Consider the following 6,104-nt stretch of genomic DNA (forward strand, 5'->3'; position numbering starts at 1 on the left):
TCATCATGGGAAAATATAGTAAACTAACGAGCCTCCTTCATCAGATGCATTGTCTCATGGGCAGCATAGCCTAGTGGTTAGAGCATGCAAAACATCCCAGGCTCAACCCCCAACATCTCCAAGCAGGGCTGGGACACAAGCCTGTCTGAAACCTTGGAGAGCCACTGCTAGCCAATATTAAACAGGGATAGTCAAGGCGGCGGACTCATCACGCTGCTCCAACTCCCATCGTTAGGATATCAGGCAGCTCACCTAAAATCAGAATCACAGGAAATGCCTGCATTCACCTTTCAGAGTTGCAATTATTATTATTTCAGGTGCCAGCCGGCATGAGTTATCTGGGCTTCGATCCCACTGGTTGTTGTTTTTTTTTTGCAAGATAAAAGCCCCACATAACCATGTTGAATGGCAGCCTTGATACATCCGCATCTTGCAAAGAATAGCTAATTGTACGAGTTTATTTTCATGTGATAATTAAACTCCCACAGCAGATGCTCCCGTTCAGGCTTCAGGTTATTTCTCCAGTGTGTTTGTGTCACCTTAAAATATGCATGATTTGATGAATCTGGGCATTAAACAATTTCGTCTAATTAATGAGAGAATCAGACGCGCAGCTGTTTCCAAGGCCCTCCTGTGCAAAAGGAACCAGGTGCAAACCGCGCAGGGAAAGGTCGCTGGATTGCAATGTGGACTCAGCTTTTTCCTGCCTCTGCCTGCGCCTCTCTCCCTTCTGCTAAAACTGCAGAATTCTAGTGGGAAGTTCTGGTGATTTGGTACAGATGATTAAACACACACACACCCATACATATGTCACAGAGGTGGAGTTTGAAAGCTAAGAGCCTTCTGGAACAGGCCAATGGCCTATCTATTCGAGCATCCTGTTCTCACAGAGGCCAACCAGGTGATTGTAGGAAACCCACCACAAATGCACTATTATTGTATCAATGAGTTGTTGCAGAATCCATACACCAAAAAGTCTCTGAAAGGGCCCTATTTGTCAAATGCCATGCAGATATTGCCACCAGGGGTTTTTCTACCTGACTGGGCCTGTAACCACCCAGAGATTTGGGCAGGCTACGCTACTGCAGATCCTGATGTTGTACAGCTCCGAGATGAGTTCACCAATTCAGTGAGGACTAGAGACCTGGAACTTCTTGCTAAAACCCAGTCCTATGATCTCAGGCAGAGATGTTATGTATTCCCAGCCAGTGGCGTAGCGTGGGTTGTCAGCACTCGGGGCAAGGCAAGTAATTTGCGCCCCCTAACCCTGGATTTGCGCCCCCTAACCCTAACCCTAACCCCCAGATGTTGCGCCCGGTGCGCCCGGCCCCCCCTGCACCCCCCACGCTACGCCACTGTTCCCAGCTGCTCACATTTACTAAGGACCCTGGATTAGAAGACATACAGGTATATAAACACACACACATGTGAGAGCCAGTGTGGTGCAGTGGTTAGTGTGTTGGACTAGGACCTGGGAGACCAGGGTTCAAATCCCCCACTCAGCTACAAAGCTCACTGGGTGACTTTGGGCCAGTCACTGCATCTCAGCCAAACCTGTTCAGGGAAGTTTTTAATATTTAACGCTGTACTGTTTTTAACACTTGATTGGGAGCCGCCCAGAGTGGCTGGGGAAACTCAGCCAGATGGGCAGGGTATAAATAATAAATTATTATTACTATTATAAACCTGTCTTGCAGGGTTGTTGTGAGGATAAAATGGGAAGGAGGAGAACCTTATAGCATTTATAAATTTTAAATTTATTGTTGTACATTGTTTTAATGGTTTGTTTTTCTTCTGGGACTGTACCCCCAAGTGTGTTTTACAAGCTGGTCTCCAACCGTAATAAATTATCTATCATCTATCTATCTATCTATCTATCTATCTATCTATCTATCTATATCCCTGATGCAGTGGTACCTCAGGTTAAGTACTTAATTCGTTCCGGAGGTCCGTTCTTAACCTGAAACTGTTCTTAATCTGAAGCACCGCTTTAGCTAATGGGGCCTCCTGCTGCCGCCGCGCCACCGGAGCACAATTTCTGTTCTCATCCTGAAGCAAAGTTCTTAACCTGATATTTCTGGGTTAGCGGAGTCTGTAACCTGAAGCGTCTGTAACTTGAAGCGTCTGTAACCAGGGGTACCACTGTATATATATTTGTGGCAGCACAAATGAGGCAACATGCATTTTGGAGGTGCTCCTCCCCACCCCTCTGTGTGTGTGTGGCTTATGTTATTCTGCAAAAGACCCCATATGCTGACAGAGCTTTGAACAAGCCCTTCTTTTCCCTGCCACCGAAGCCACTGCATTTTCTGGCATGCCATCCTCTGCTTCCTAAACTGGCTTGACAGCTCAGATTGTGCTGATGTTAACGGGGCCCTCTGTCAAACTTCATGCTTCCCTGCTCGGGGCTCTCTGTATTTTATTGAGACAGAAAACATCCCTCTCCTTTAGGCCTTCTCAAAATAGCAGCAGCAGCAGCAGCAGTCTAGGGAGGCAACGATTTGTGAAGCAAAGTGCTCTTGTTTTCTTTCTTTTTTAGGGGGGGAGGGTTTATGTTGTTTTTGTTCTCTCCGAGTTGAGTTGAAAACCACCCCTCCTTCAATCTGGTCCTCCAAGGTATGGCCCACGGATCTCCTGTGCCTTTAAGATCAGCTTGATAAACATAAATCTTCTGCAGGTGGAGGGTAAACGAGGACCTGCTCCTGCTAACATCTGCAGACCAAGGGCACCTCCAGAACGTCTGCGCTCTGAAGGAGTGATTCAGCCGCAGACCTGAACGTCAGCTTTGCCTGCTTAAAGTGCATTAAGGCCTAGGGTGCCCTTAGGCACCCACCTTGGCACCCTCCAAGGCCTACTAGTTTTTTATTTTAAATTTTCATGCAACCAGAGAATTGTACAGTTACCCCTGTAATGCAGGAATCTTTTGCCCAACCCAGGTTTCGAACCCATGACCCCGAGATTAAGTCTCACGCTTCGCCAACTGAGCTTCACCAGTTTTCCTCTTGTGCGATGGGCATTTTGTGCGGTGCCAACAATACTTTCTTAGATTTCCCAAATGTGCCCCTGGGCCCAAGGAGGTTGGAATTCCCTGATCTAATCCAGTGTTTTGCTCAGTGTAGGATCACAGAATAGAAAGTAACTACAGGCTCCCTGATAGGTGGCTCTCTGGCTTCTAGGAATATTGGAAGCTGCCTTAAACTGAGTCACACCATTGGTCCATCTAGTTCAGTATTCTCTACACTGAGTGGCAGCAGCAGCAGCAGCTGTGCAGGGTTTCAAGAAGGGTTTTCTCTCAGCAGCCAGGGATTAAACCTGGGACCTTCTGCATGCAAAGCAGGTGCTCTGCTGCTGAGCTATGGCTGTTCCCTTAAGAATAAAGCAAGATTCCAGTCCTCATGGTTTGGATTTAAACAAGAACAGAAGATGCACCTTCTTCTTTCGTTCTAACAGATCTGTAGCCTGCTCAGTCCTTACCTAAAGGAGTGAGATCTGTTAGGGGCAGGGATGGCTGGTGGGGAGGGGCCCCACTGCGCACCTGAGGATCTCCCTTCCGCTATGTGACTGTGCTTACCTTTGTGCTTTACAGACACAGAAAAGTGGGGCGTGCACTGCTTAGTTAAACTACATCCATAGTTAAACTACATCCATCGTTCTGCCCGGACACTCAGGTCCAGTGCCGAGGGCCTTCTGGCAGTTCCCTCGCTGCGAGAAGCCAAGTTGCAGGGAACCAGGCAGAGGGCCTTCTTGGTGGTGGCACCCACCCTGTGGAACGCCCTCTCTGCAGCTGTCAAAGAGAAAAATAACTACAGTAGTACCTCAGGTTACATACGCTTCAGGTTACAGACTCTGCTAACCCAGAAATATTACCTCGGGTTAAGAACTTTGCTTCAGGATGAGGACAGAAATCATGCTCCAGCGGCACGGCAGCAGCAGGAGGCCCCATTAGCTAAAGTGGTGCTTCAGGTTAAGAACAGTTTCAGGTTAAGTACAGACCTCCAGAACGAATTAAGTACTTAACCTGAGGTACCACTGTACCAGACTTTTAGAAGACATCTGAAGGCAGCCCTGTTTTGTTGTTGTTGAGTCGTTTAGTCACGTCCGACTCTTCGTGACCCCATGGACCAGAGCACGCCAGGCACTTCTGTCTTCCACTGCCTCCTGCAGTTTAGTCAAGCCCTGTTTAGGGAAGCTTTTAATGTTTAATAGGTTATTGTATTTTGGTGTTCTGTTGGAAGCCACCCAGAGTGGCTGGGGAAACCCAGCCAGATTTGCGGGGTATAAATAATAATGATGATGATGATGATGATGATGATAACTACTAAAGAACTCATCCCCAAAGGAGGCAATGATGGCTACCAAGTTTTGTTGTTGTTTAGTCGTTTAGTCGTGTCCGACTCTTCGTGACCCCATGGACCAGAGAACGCCAGGCACTCCTGTCCTCCACTGTCCCCCGCAGCTTGGTCAGACTCATGCTGGTAACCTCGAAAACACTATCCAACCATCTCGTCCTCTGTCGCCCCCTTCTCCTTGTGCCCTCCATCTTTCCCAACATCAGGGTCTTCTCCAGGGAGTCTTCTCTTCTCATGAGGTGGCCAAAGTACTGGAGCCTCAGCTTCAGGATCTGTCCTTCCAGTGAGCACTCAGGGCTGATTTCCTTCAGAATGGAGAGGTTTGATCTTCTTGCAGTCCATGGGACTCTCAAGAGTCTCCTCCAGCACCATAATTCAAAAGCATCAATTCTTCGGCGATCAGCCTTCTTTATGGTCCAGCTCTCACTTCCATACATCACTACTGGGAAAACCATAGCTTTAACTATACGGACCTTTGTTGGCAAGGTGATGTCTCTACTTCTCAAGATGCTGTCTAGGCCTGTCATTGCCCTTCTCCCAAGAAGCTACCAAGTTAGCAGGCTTTAAAAGAGGATTAGACAAATTCATGGAGTTGCTGGGAATTGCAACTGGGGAGAGCTCTGTTTTGGGCTTCCCATCGTGGCACCTGGTGGGCTATTGCGGGAAGAGGACGCTGTGCTAATTGGGTCACAGGCCTGATCCAGCTGCAGGTCTCTTGTGATGCTCTGTCCTGTTACCTCACCCCCCTCTGTGTTTCATATTGTTAGTCTGCCACCTTCGGGTAATCCCTGGAATCGCTGCACAGCAATAACTGCATGGCAATCTCCTACCTGCAGATGTTGGGAATGATCCCAGGACCTTCTGCATACAAAAGGCTGCACACTTCCTCTCCCTTAGAAATAAAAGAGGGTTCCTGTCTTCATAAGATCATAGTACTGAAGGGGCCACAAAGGTCCTCTAGTCCAAACCCCTTCAATGCAGGAATCTTTTGCCCAACGGTGGGGCTCAAAACCACGACCCTGAAATTCAGAGTCTCATGCTCTACCGACTGAGCGGTTCTGCATTAAAAGCTGATTTAAACAGGAACACAGGAAGCTCCTTTAAACCGAGTTACATCATCATGACATCCATCTAGCTCAATATTGTCTACACTATCTGGCAGCACCTCCCTCCAGGCGGCCCAGGATTAAGGCAGCTTGGAGACTTTGGGAGGACCCAATTTAATAGCATCATGATAAGCAAGACTTCGTCCTCATGTTTACCTATTCAATGGAAGTAGAACCTCGCTGAAATTTTAGCATTGATGAAAATATTGTTGATAAATTTGTAACTTTTAATAAGTTTACAAAAGTAAACAGAGCATTCAGAGGGGAATAATAGCTATGTAAAATATTCTGTTTTCTAATAATAATAATAATTTGGCAAGAGATTATAATGAGGCCCTGGGATGCAAACCACTCGGCCCGTATGTAAATCCGGCACAGTCTCCAGACTGGGGACATCTCAACCCCAGCCTGATGATGCCGGTGGGGTTGAACCGGGCGTCTTCTGCGTGCAAAGCAGATCCTAGTAAGGGCAGAGGATATTCAAAATCCCAACAGGATATTATGGGTTGCCTGGCCATTCTTGCAAAGCAAGTGCAATTGCCGAGCACGCAAGATCCGCTGCATCGCTAACGTCCCAGCAGCAAGATGCAAGAAAAGGAAGCGGTGGGCGTGGCTTGGAACGGTGGGCGTGGCTTGTGCAGGGAGGACG

Source organism: Podarcis cretensis (genome assembly GCF_951804945.1).
Source record: "Podarcis cretensis genome assembly, chromosome: 15".
Classification (NCBI taxonomy): domain Eukaryota; kingdom Metazoa; phylum Chordata; class Lepidosauria; order Squamata; family Lacertidae; genus Podarcis; species Podarcis cretensis.